The 12335-nt window shown below is 51.4% G+C and overlaps 1 protein-coding gene and 1 pseudogene across 3 annotated transcripts in view; one reads left to right on the top strand and one right to left on the bottom strand.

Moving 5' to 3' along the window:
* Positions 1–2740: 2740 nt before the first annotated feature.
* On the bottom strand, positions 2741–3357 carry LOC117091123 (annotated as a pseudogene).
* A 5560-nt stretch (positions 3358–8917) lies between these two features.
* Positions 8918–12335, top strand: part of TSPAN9 (tetraspanin 9) — a 210133-nt gene continuing 206715 nt past the window's right edge. For 2 of the 3 annotated variants that reach the window (XM_033223191.1, XM_033223190.1), the window contains exon 1: positions 8918–9004. The gene's annotated coding sequence lies outside the window, so the exon portion shown is untranslated. The remainder of the gene's footprint in view (positions 9005–12335) is intronic. The other variant, XM_033223192.1, reaches the window with a different exon arrangement.

The following is a 12335-nucleotide window of genomic DNA, read 5'->3' as shown; positions in this document are numbered from 1 at the left end:
CAGAGTACATGCTGACCACCAGCAATCTCAGACATAGAATCTGCTCTTCTTCAGCCCATGACCTTGTAAAACCTAGGTGGCTCCAGACACCCTCCTGCTCCAGAAGTGCATGCTTCCTGTAGGCAGTGACCCATCTCAGGTCACACACACACACACACACACACGCACACACCCACCCACAGAATTACCGGCACTCATTACGCTCAATGCTTTTGATCAATCTTTCTGTTTTTTACACTTGGGAACTTGGATCCAGCCCACTCTCACCCCCACAAGACATCTGAGGATAGCCAGGAGTCTGAAGGCCCCAATTTGAAAAACACACAGCCTGGTCTGGTCCTATGCCTGTTTTTATAAATAAAGTTTTATTGGAACACCATCATGCTCATTTCTTTTTTTTTTTTTTTTTTTTTTTGAGACGGAGTCTGGCTCTGTGGCCCAGGCTGGAGTGCAGTGGCCGGATCTCAGCTCACTGCAAGCTCCGCCTCCTGGGTTTACGCCATTCTCCTGCCTCAGCCTCCGGAGTAGCTGGGACTACAGGCGCCCGCCACCTCGCCCGGCTAGTTTTTTGTATTTTTTAGTAGAGACGGGGTTTCACCGTGTTAGCCAGGATGGTCTTGATCTCCTGACCTCGTGATCCACCCGTCTCGGCCTCCCAAAGTGCTGGGATTACAGGCTTGAGCCACCGCGCCCGGCCTATGCTCATTTCTTTATGTATTTTTTATGACTGCTGTCCTGCTTCAATGGCAGAGCTGAGCAGTTGGGACAGAGACTGTATACCCTATAAAACTGAAAATGTTTACTATCTGGCTCTTTACAGACAAAGTTTGCTGGCCTCTTTTAATCTATGTTTTCCAATTGTCTGAGCAACAATCAGTAACAAAGTAGAGTTGCCAGATTTAGCAGTTAAAAACACAGAATAGTTCAATTTGAATTTCAGATAAACAACAAATACTTTTTTTAAAAAAAGAATAAATATGTCTCAACAATCACATGGCAGCCCTATAGAACAAAGACTTACACAAGATCCCTGTGGTCCTCTCAGTCCTGCCGCCTGCCTCATTTTGAGCCTTGGAGGAGAAACAAGGTGAAGAAAGGAGGGGTCCTTGGAATGATGTGCACCCTTGAGAAGAGGGCATTTGGAATGGAAGCAGAAGAACAGTCTTTGGTCACTTTTCCCTGCCTCACCTTGACAACTGTGGGAGCTCTAGGGTTTGAGATCCTCTTGGTACCTGGTAGGTGTCAGTGACGAGTAACCACCCTACAAATTACACAAGTAAATGTGGTCAAAGAGGTGAGGTAGGGAAGGAACTGTTTCATCACTCTGGCATGTGCTTCTTTAAAATAGCTCCAGTGTGCATTTCACTGATGGTTCATAAGTTTTCTCCTTGTCTAGTTTCTTGCCCTGTTTTTTTAAAAAAATTATTACTTTTTTCTCTTTTTTTTTTTTTTTTGAGACGGAGTCTCGCTCTGTCGCCCAGGCTGGAGTGCAGTGGCCGGATCTCAGCTCACTGCAAGCTCCGCCTCCCGGGTTTACGCCATTCTCCTGCTTCAGCCTCCGGAGTAGCTGGGACTACAGGCGCCCGCCACCTCGCCCGGCTAGTTTTTTGTAATTTTTAGTAGAGACGGGGTTTCACCGCGTTTGCCAGGATGGTCTCGATCTCCTGACCTCGTGATCCGCCCGTCTCGGCCTCCCAAAGTGCTGGGATTACAGACTTGAGCCACCGCGCCCGGCCTTTTTTTCTCTTTTTCTTTTTCTTTTTTTTTTTTTTGTGAGATGGAGTCTGGCTCTGTCGCCCAGGCTGGAGTGCAGTGGCCGGATCTCAGCTCACTGCAAGCTCCACCTCCCGGGTTTACACCATTCTCCTGCCTCAGCCTCCCGAGTAGCTGGGACTACATTAGCTGGGACTACAGGCGCCCGCCACCTCGCCCGGCTAGTTTTTTGTATTTTTTAGTAGAGACGGGGTTTCACCGTGTTAGCCAGGATGGTCTTGATCTCCTGACCTCGTGATCCGCCCGTCTCGGCCTCCCAAAGTGCTGGGATTACAGGCTTGAGCCACCGCGCCCGGCCTTTTCTCTTTTTCTTAAAAAAAAAGTACAAAAAGTGGAAATAAGGGCTCACTATGTTGCCCAGGCTGGGCTTAAACTCCTGAGCTCAAATGATCTCCCGCCTGGGCCTCCCAAAGTGCTGGGATTACAGGTGTGAGCCACTGAGCCCAGGCAATGTCCTGATTTTTTTTTTTGTCTTTAAAAGTAGTTTATTTGATTTTGATGACAAAATACAGGTGAGGAGCACAGACAACGCCTGTAACCCCTTGGTGGCACATCCTCCCAGTCTGTGCTTCTATAAATACCCTTTGTACAACAGCAAGCCCATGCTGTCCCCAAGTGCTTGCACAGTCTAACAGCTGCAGAGTTATATGACCAGGTGGAAGGTTAAACAGACGCTCCACTCGCAAGGCAGGCCCCTCCAATGAGTCTTCCAGCTCCCTTTTGCTAATAGTAACTGGTTGCTCTTTCTATTGGTCATAGATAAATTACGCCTGCACAATTCTCCGAGTGCTTTCAAGTAACCTCAGAAGGCAGTGACTAAGACCCTTTCCTTGCTCCCAGCTTCCTGTGTCCCAGGCTGCCTGTGGCACCCGGACTGCTGCTGCCCCTGGGTCCCGCACATGCCAGGGTGACGATGGAGGAAGGGCAGGCCAGGCCAAGCATGAGGAATGAACAGTCTCTGTTGGGCTCAGACCGAGAGTCTGTGGGCCTTGAGGACCTCTGCATGTTTGTCAGTCGTCTTCTCTACGTTCTTCTCGGCCTGTTTTCCTCCCTCCATGAGCTGTTTCTTCTTCCAGTAGTGGACCTTGGCCTTCTCCTTCCTCTTCTCCTCCAGGGTGGCTGTCACTGCCTGGTACTTCCAGCCAACCTCGTGAGCCAGGCACTCCAGATAGGCAAACTTTCTTGTAGGTTTCAGACGTACGACCTTCAGGGCAGCAGGAACCACCATCTGGCTTTTCTTGTCGCAGGGCAGTGGGATGCCATCACACACCTTGAGGCGGTCCAGGGCGGCCTGGCCTCGCTTAGTCTTGTGGAGCTGCATGCCTCGCACCGCCCGCCAGAAGATGCCTTGGGGACCCGGAAGGGGTAGGGGCCTTGGGCAAGGTTTGTGTTCTCCGCTTGTGGAGGAAAGCCAGGTGCTTCAACATGCAACATGTTTCTGTAGAAATTGCCAGAAATGTTGATGCCCTCACAGCGTAAGACCACCACCTTCCGGCCCAGCAGTACCTGCTTAGCCACGATGGCCGCCAGGTGGCCCAGGAGATGGCCTGGACCATTGAGCACCAGGACCTGCACCTCCGCCATCTTCCATCTTCCGCAGTCGCCTGGGGAGGCTTTTTTTTTTTTTGAGACAGAGTCTCGCTCTGTTGCCAGGCTGGAGTGCAGTGGCGCGATCTCTGCTCACCGCAACTTTTGCCTCCCAGGTTCAAGTAAGTCTCCTGCCTCAGCCTCTGAGTAGCTGGGATTACAGGTGTTCACCACTACGCCTGGCTAAGTTTTTTGTATTTTTAGTAGAGACAGGGTTTCACCATGTTTGCCAGACCGGTCTCAAACTCTTGACCTCAGGTGATCCACCCACCTGGGCCTCATAAAAGTGCTGAGATTACAGGTGTGAGCCATTGTGCCCAGGTGATTTTTTTTTTTTTTTTTTGAGACGGAGTTTCACTCGTTTCCCAGGCTGGAGTGCAGTGGCGTGATCTTGGCTCACTGCAACCTCCGTTTCCCGGGTTCAAGTGATTCTCCTGCCTCAGCCTCCCGAGTAGCTGGGATTACAGGTGCCCGCCACCACGCCTGGTTAATTTTTGTATTTTTAGTAGAGACAGGGTTTCACCACGTTGGCCAGGCTGATCTCGAGCTCCTGACCTCAGATGAACCACCCGCCTCGGCCTCCCAAAGTGCTGGGATTTACAGGCGTGAGCCACCACGCCAGGCTCAGGCAATTTTTATAGATGTGGAAACTACTATTCTGTACTGGTAGACATGAGAGTGGAACTCTTTTTTTTTTAGATGAAGTCTCATCCTGTTGCCCAGGCTGGAGTGCAGTGGCACGATCTTGGCTGACTGCAACCTCCGCCTCCCGAGTTCAAGCGATTCTCCTGTCTCAGCCTCCCTAGTAGCTGGGATTACAGGCCTGACTGAGGCCTGGCTGATTTTTGTATTTTTAGTAGAGACAGGGTTTCGCCAGGCTGGTCTCGAACTCCTGACTTCAGGTGATTCACCCACCTCAGCCTCCCAAAGTGCTGGGATTAGAGGCGTGAGCCACTACGCCCGGCCGAGAGTGGAACTTTTCATACATTCTACCTCTCATTGTACCCTCACGTCATCTCCATGTCAGAGGGGTGGTGGATGTCTCTTCAGGTGAAGATTCCTCCGAAGTAACTTTGTGCATACAGAGCCAGACACACCTGTCTGAATCCTGAATCCTCCATTCAGACAGGTGTGTCTGGATGGAGCAGTAGTTAACTGTGCAGGCCCTCCAACCAGACAATCTGGGGTTATATCCTAGCTTAGTCATTTACTGGTGAAATGGCCTGGGAGAAATTACCTAACTTGTCTCAGCCTCAGTTTCCTCATCTGTTAAAGTGTCGGGATGATGATGCTACTACCTACCTCATGGTGTTGTGAGGATCAATGTGTTGGAACATGTAAAGTACTTAGAACTGTGCCTGGCACATAAACACTTGGTACATATTAGCTGTTAGCTGTTTTGCAAATCACTGGAAACCTATGGCCCAATGTGAAGTGTTCGCAGAACCCCGCTCCAGCAGCGTGCGTTCTCGCCACTAGGTGTCGCAATTCAGCAGGCACAGTCCCGAAGCTTGACTTGGGGTGGTTGGCTGGGACTTTAATTTTAGCCTATTGTCATTTTTGATTTGATTTGGTGATTTCAAGGGGATAAACTGACATGCTATCTTTTGAAGTCCCTGGGGATTCAGAAATTCCAGCAGAGTTGCTGACATTCAGGCCTGGAAGGAGCTGTTTGGAGTCCTGCTTTTGTTCACAGTTCAAGTGGCATATAATTTATCATCCGCACCAGGATATTTTGAGAGTGAAAGGGGGACTATTAGAAACTATGCCAGGACAAGAAGAGTAAGTAGAATGTGCCCCCGAAACCTGCATACAATCACCCTACCTAGATCTAACCTGATGTATGGTGCTCCTCAGCATGTTTTGGGATCTTCTCCAGGAGGGAGAGGACATTTCCTCAGAAGCCTGGTGACTTCATGCATTTGTAAGTCCCTTCCCCAAGAAGGTGGTGCCTCATTGTCAGGGCTACTTGCGTTTAGTCCTCGTTGGACACGATCAGTGTGTCTGCTTCACAGACCACTAGTCACCTTTGCGTCCTTTATGCTGAATAATCCCATCTCCTCCACAGCTTTTCTTCAGCGCTGCCTTCCAGCTGTCAGCCCCTCAGAGGCACTGAGGCATTCATCTCGGAATGTGGTGAAAGAGAGTGAGCAGGGAAGCCATTTTCTGGGCTATTGCTGAGGGAATTCGTCTAAGATTTCATCCATCTCTAAGACTTCAGAATCCCATTATTTCAGATTTGTTTTAATTACTTAATTAATTTGAGACAGAGTCTCACTCTGTCACGCAGGCTGGAGAGCAGTGGTGTAATCATGGTTCCCTGCAGCCTTGACCTCCTGGGCTCAGCCTCCTGAGTAGCAGCTGGGACTACAGGCATGTGCCACCACGCCCATGTACGCCTGGCTAATTTTTGTATTTTCAGTAGAGATGGGGTTTTGCCATGTTGTCCAGGCTGGTCTTGAACTCCTGGACTTGAGTGATCCACCTCCTTGGCCTCCCGAAGTATTGGGATGATAGGTGTGAGCCACTGTGCTCCACCTCTCTTTTTTTAAAGGGCAAGAGGACTTTGGGAGGCCAAGGTGGGAGGATTGCTTGAGGCCAGGAGTTCAAAACTAGCTTGAGCAACATAGTGAGGCCTCCGTCTCTACAAAACAAAACAAAACAAAGAAAAAACCCAATTAGTTGGATATGATGGCATGCACCTGTTGTCCCAGCTATTTAGGAGTCTGAGGTAGGAGGATCCTTGAGTCCAGGAGTTTGAGACTGCAGTGAGCCATGATGGCACGACTGCCCTCCAGCTTGGATGGCAGAGCAAGTCCCTGTCTCAAAAACAACAAAACAAAACAAAACCCGAAAAGGGCAGGAGGAAGCTAGCATTTATTGAGCAGTCACTACACATCACATGTTGTGCTTTCACTCCATCATCTTGGTCAGCCCATCAACCTTGTGGAACTGGTTTTTTTTTTTTTTTTTTTTTTTTTCAGACAGTCTTGCACTGTTGGCCAGGCTGTGAGTGCAGTGGCACGATCTTGGCTCATTGCAACCTCCGTCTCCCAGGCTCAAGCAAGTCTCCTGCCTCAGCCCTCCGAGTAGCTGGGATTACAGGCACGTGCCACCACGACTGGCTAATTTTTGTATTTTTAGTAGACACAGGGTTTCACCATATTGACCAGGCTGGTTTCAAACTCCTGACCTCAGGTGATCCACCTGCCTTGGCCTCCCAAAGTACTGGGATTACAGGTGTGAGCCACCATGACCACCCCTGTAATTGGTATTCTTATGCCCCATTCCACAGGTGAAGGAACAGGCCTGAAGAGGTCCCAGCCCATAAAAGCAGAGCCAGGATTCAGACAGGTGTGTCTAGCTCACAAGTCCTGCCTCACCAGGCTGTATCCGATGGTCTACCAGTGAGTTGGCTCGCTGGCAGACAATCCTAGTACATCTCTTTCCCTCTCTGAGACCCAGTTTCCTTTTCTGGAGCCTGGGCAGAGTTGGGTACATGTACTAAGGGGCTGCCACAGTGACTGGAAAGATTGGGGCTGGTGGGGGTTCCTTGGGAAGACTTTGTTAGGGGCATTGAAGGCAGCTTTGGATGAAGCCAAATGTGGAAGGAGAATATTTTCCTTGTGGGGAAAGGGAGATCAGGAGATGGGTTATGGGTTTAGTCTAATAGACAAAAACAAGATTGCGTGTGCATGAGGGAAGGGGCCCAGAAGAAGAGTGGAAACTTCCAGTCTAATTAGCAGAAAGCAAAGGCAACTCTTGTGATTATAGCCAGGTTTTAAAAATTTGTCCCCTATCAAGCTTAGTGCAATGGTAGGGCATGTGGGAAGCACAGCATACAGTTTCTTTAAAATTTTTAAAATTTTCACTTTTAAAGACGGGGTCTCCCTCTGCTGCCCACGCTGGAGTACAGTGGCGTGATCCTAGTTTACTGCAGCCTCCAACTCCTGAGCCTCAGCCGCTGGGGTAGCTGGGACTACAGGGGTGTGCCACCACACCCGGTTAGTTAAAACTTTTCCTTTTTTTTTTTTTTTTAAGATGGGGTTTTCTTATGTTGCTCAGGCTGTTCTTGAATTCCTGAGTTCCTGAGTGCCTGAGCTCTAGCAATCCTTCCGCCTGGGCCTACCAAAGACCTGGGACTCCCAAAGTCCTGGGATTACAGGCCTGAGCCAGGGCACCTGGCCTAGAAGTTTTTGATGACAGTAATGATGAGAAGAGATGGCGTTTTAGTGCTCTCTGGAAACAAGTTTACGCCTTCTAGCTTTAAGAATCCGGGCCTAGGCCGGGCGCGGTGGCTCAAGCCTGTAATCCCAGCACTTTGGGAGGCCAAGATCGGTGGATCACGAGGTCAGGAGATCGAGACCATCCTGGCTAACAGTGAAACCCTGTCTCTACTAAAAAATACAAAAAACTAGCCGGGCGAGGTGGTGGGCGCCTGTGGTCTCAGCTACTGGGGAGGCTGAGGCAGGAGAATGGCGCGAACCCGGGAGGCGGAGCTTGCAGTGAGCTGAGATCGCGTCACTGCACTCCAGCCTGGGCGACCCCGTCTCAAAAAAAAAAAAAAAAAAAAAAAAAATCCAGGCCTATAATCCCAGCACTTCGTGAGGCAGAGGCAGGAGGATGGCTTGAGCCCAGGAGTTTGAGACCAGCTTGGGCCCAGGGAGACCCCCGTCTGTACAAAAAAAAAAAAAAAACCCAAAAACTTAGCCGGACGTGGTGGTGCGCGCCCACAGTCCCAAGTACTCTGGAGGCTGAGGCGGGATCACTTGAGCCCAGAAGTCGAGGCTGCAGTGAGCCGTGATCGCACCGCTGCACTCCTGCCTGGGCAACAGAGTGAGACCTTGTCTCAAGAAAAAACAAAACAAAACCAAAAAAACAAAAAACATATAAAATCCAGGCCTGAAAAAGCGCCGGGCCAGACATGCCTAGCTGGAGTGTCTCCTGCCTCAGCGCACCCCTCCCGCACACCGTGCCCTGTACCCGCCCTTGGCGGCCGCCAGCTCCTGGGGAGGCACGGCTCTTTCTGCAAGAGGTGTCTCCGGCAGGCGCTGTCAGCATCTCATCCAGCCCGCCCGAAACACCCGGGAAGGGGTTCGTAGGTGTGGGGGTGGGGTGGCGAGGCCAGGCGAGGGAGAGAGCTGAGGCCTGGGCCAGGACGGCCCTTGGGTGCCGTGTGGGCGCAGAGCCCAGGAGAGCGCACTGCCAGGCCCAGACCTTCCCGCCTCTACCCTGGGAAGAGGCCCGTTCGCCGCAGGGGGAAGGCGTGATCACAGCACCTAGGAGGAGCGGCCGGTCGGGGCGTGCGGGTGGCGGGGCGGGGCGGGGAGGGAGGCTTCCGGAACCCCCGGAGGGCACCCGCGCCTCGCGGGCCCTGTGCCCCGTCCCCGGGCTCCCCCTCCCTTAACGTAGGGGACCCAGCCTGGGGCGGTGCAGGGCACTGGCGCTGGCGCCCCCCTCAGCCCTGCGCTCCTTCTCCGCCCCGCCCTCCCCGCCCCGCCCCCGGGCAGCCCCGCCCCGCCCCCGGGCAGCCCCGCCCCGCAGACTCGCCATTCCCGGGCAGGCCCCGCCCCCCGTTTCCGCTGGCGGCGGCGGCGGGGCCGGAGCGCGAGCCGTGCGGGGACCCTCAAGTCCTGCGGGCGCGGTGAGTGCGGCCCGGGCGGTGGGCGGCGAGGCGGGTCTCGTGAGCGTGCGGAGTTGCGCGGCCTCGAAACGGCGCCGGGCGGCCTCGGCACCCCCCGGCCGGGTCCCGAGAAGGCGGAGCGGCCGGGGGCGCCCACGGGAGGCGGTGTGGGCAGGGCGGCGGTGGGACGAGAGGACGAGGAACCGAGTGGGCGCCGTGCGGGAAGCGGGCCGGGAAGGGGAGGATGGGTGCGGGGCCCGGGCACCGAGCGAAGTGGGGTCCTCCAGGGGATGGCTCCAAGGAAGACCGTTTCAGAAAGGGAGCCCCCGGGGCTGGCGAGGGTTTCCGACTGTGCGACCCAGTGCACCGCTTGGAACAGTCCATACAAGGACCCCAGAGAGGGCCAGAGGGCCAGAGGCCTTCGGGCAGGGCTGGGATATAGCCTGCAGTCCCCGGCACCCGCGACCACTCCCTGGGCCACTGCTGGAAGATCAGCGCTCCGAGTGACAGGACTCTGGCACACCCCGAAGTTGGAGATCTAGCCCATCTGTGCATTCAAGTTTGGGACGTGAAAAAACTTTCTTGTGGTTTTAAAAAAAACATCCAAACAAGAAACTGGCTTGTTGTTGTAAAGGCAATATTTGTACTTGTACATCTTGGACCTGGAGTCTTGGATCTCCTCCCTCTTTGAAAAATATACGGGTCACTTCTTCATCTTCCCCCAAATGCCTGTATTGTCTAGGGAAGCTTGGGGTAGTATGGGATCCCCTGAGCTACCTTTCCCTCGCATCACCAAAACGGGGGTAAGAAGGCAGGGGCTTACCACTCTTGGTTCAGAGACCCAGTCTCTCTTTATGCGCGCGTGCCCTTCTGACCTGCAGCTGTCCTTTTCCCTGGGGTAACTCAGGTATTTCCTCCTCCAGGAAGCTTTCCTGGACTAGTGGAGAAAACCGAAGACTCATGCGAGGATCCCTATGTATACCTGCCAGCTCCCTTCTCTTTATTGAAAATAGCCACAGAGAATGTTGAATATATGCTTTGCTATAGAGATACACAGCTAGCTTGCCATCGTAAGTAATGGGGAGGCGAGGAGAGGAATTATGGATAATTTCAAACAATGGCCTGAATAAAATCATTTATATTTAGCTAAGGAATGCAGCCAGAGAGGCAGACAATTACACCAGCTTCCTACCCTTGGCTTGGGCTGTGGGTTGGAAGGAGAGGATTGGGGTAGATAAAACTTGAAGTGTAATTCAGTTCCACTCTCACTCACTGAAGACCCCCTGTGTGCAAGTCCCTGAACAGGTGAGAGTAGGATTTTTGTTTTTGGTCTGGTTTAATCAGATTTTAATATTGTGGCAGGGCTCTTTGAACCTATGAACAGATATTTAATATTAATAACAATAACTAGTGTTGATAAAGTAATTTACAGTTGGCCAAGTGTTTCTATGCACATTACATTAGCTGTATATAATTTTATTTAATTCATACATAATCTTGTAAAGTTTGTTACTTTTTTTTGAGACAGAGTCTCACTCTGTTGCCCAGGCTGGAGTGCAGTGGCAGGATCTCAGCTCACTGCAAACTCCGCTTCCCCGGTTCAAGCGATTTTCCTGCCCCAGCCTGCCGAGGAGCTGAGATTCCAGGCGCGTGCCACTACGCCTTCTAATATTTGTATTTTTAGTAGAGACAGGGTTTCGCCATGTTGGCCAGGCTGGTCTCGAATTCCTGACCTCAAGTGATCCACCTGCCTCAGCCTCCCAAAGTGCTGGGGTTATAGGCGTGAGCCACCGCACTGGGCGAGGTTTGTAACTTTTAATTGCCGTCTTATAGGTTAGGAATATGATGCTCAGAGAGAATAAATATCTAAGGTCACAAAACTCATTAAGTGAAAGAACCAAAACTTGAACCTGGCTTCTGACCTTCCTGCCTTGTGCCTTCTATTCTGCCGTCTGCCTCTGCCCTTCTTCTTCTTTTTTTTTTTTTTTTGAGACAGGGTTTTGCTTTTGTTGCTCAGGCTGGAGTGCGATGGCACTATCTCGGCTACTGCAACCTCTGCCTCCTGGGTTCAAGCGATTCTCCTGCCTCAGCCTCCCGAGTAGCCGGGATTACAGGCGCCCACCACCACACCTGGCTAATTTTTGTATTTTTTGTAGAGAGAGAGTTTCACCATCTTGGCCAGGCTGGTCTCAAACTCGTGACCTCAGGTGATCTGCCTGCCTTGGCCTCCCAAAGTGCTGGGATTACAGGCGTGAGCCACTGCATTCAGCCCCTTCTATTTTTTTCACTTTGTTGCCTGGGCTGGAGTGCAGGAATGCAATCAGCTCACTGCAGCCTCCAACTCCTGGACTCAAGTGATCCTTCCGCCTTAGCCTCTCGAGTACCTGGGACTATAGGTGCAGGCCCCTTGCCCAGATAATTAATTTTTTATTTTTTATGGTAAAGATGGGGTTGTGCCATGTTGCCCAGGCTGGTCTCTAGTCTTGAATTCCTGGCCTCAAGCGGTTCTCCTACCTTGGCCTCCCAAAGTGTTGGGATTACAGGCGTGAGCCACGACGCCCAGCCCTTTTCCTCTATGTTGAGCCTTGTCTTCACCTGGCACCACTTATTTGTGCAACCTTGGACAATTTACCTCCTCTTTCCAACTCTCCGTTTTGGTGGGATATTGGATTAGAAATATTCTCGAGTCTCTTCCAGCATCAGATAATTAACAGTGTAAGATATTAGCAGCCACTCAACCAATTAGGAAGTGTGCTTTATGTAAAAAAATTTAAAATTGTGGTAAAAAACACTGAATGTAAAATCCTTTTTCTTTTTTTTGAGACGGAGTCTTGCTCTGTTGCTCAGGCTGGAGTGCAGTGGCGTAATCTTGGCTCACTGCAACCTCCACCTCCCAGGTTCAAGCAGTTCTCTCCCTCAGCCTCCCAGATAGCTGGGATTACAGGCGCCCGCCACCACCCTTGGCTAAATTTTATATATTTTTTAGTAGAGACGGGGTTTCACCCTGTTGGCCAGGCTGGTCTTGAACTCCTGACCTTGTGATCCACCCGCCTCGGCCTCCCAAAGTGCTGGGATTACAGGCATGAGCCACCGCACCCAGCAAATGTAACATCTTAAGTGTACATTTTAACCATTTTTAAGTGTACAGTTCAGTAGCATTAAGTATATTTACATTGTTGTGCAACAGAGCTCCAGAAATTAGCTTGTGAAACTGAAGCTTTAATATTCATGAAACAACTGTTTCCCCCTCCTCCCAGCCTCTGGCAGCCACTATTCTGTCTGTTTAGTGTGCTTTATTAAGCTCCTCCTGTGTGCTTCGTAAATGCTGACCTTGAGGAATTAATCTGGAGAG

Source organism: Trachypithecus francoisi, unplaced genomic scaffold (genome assembly GCF_009764315.1).
Source record: "Trachypithecus francoisi isolate TF-2019V2 unplaced genomic scaffold, Tfra_2.0 Lachesis_group11, whole genome shotgun sequence".
Taxonomy (NCBI): domain Eukaryota; kingdom Metazoa; phylum Chordata; class Mammalia; order Primates; family Cercopithecidae; genus Trachypithecus; species Trachypithecus francoisi.
Note: the sequence above shows the minus strand (reverse complement) of the source record. Positions and strands in the feature narration are given on the sequence as shown.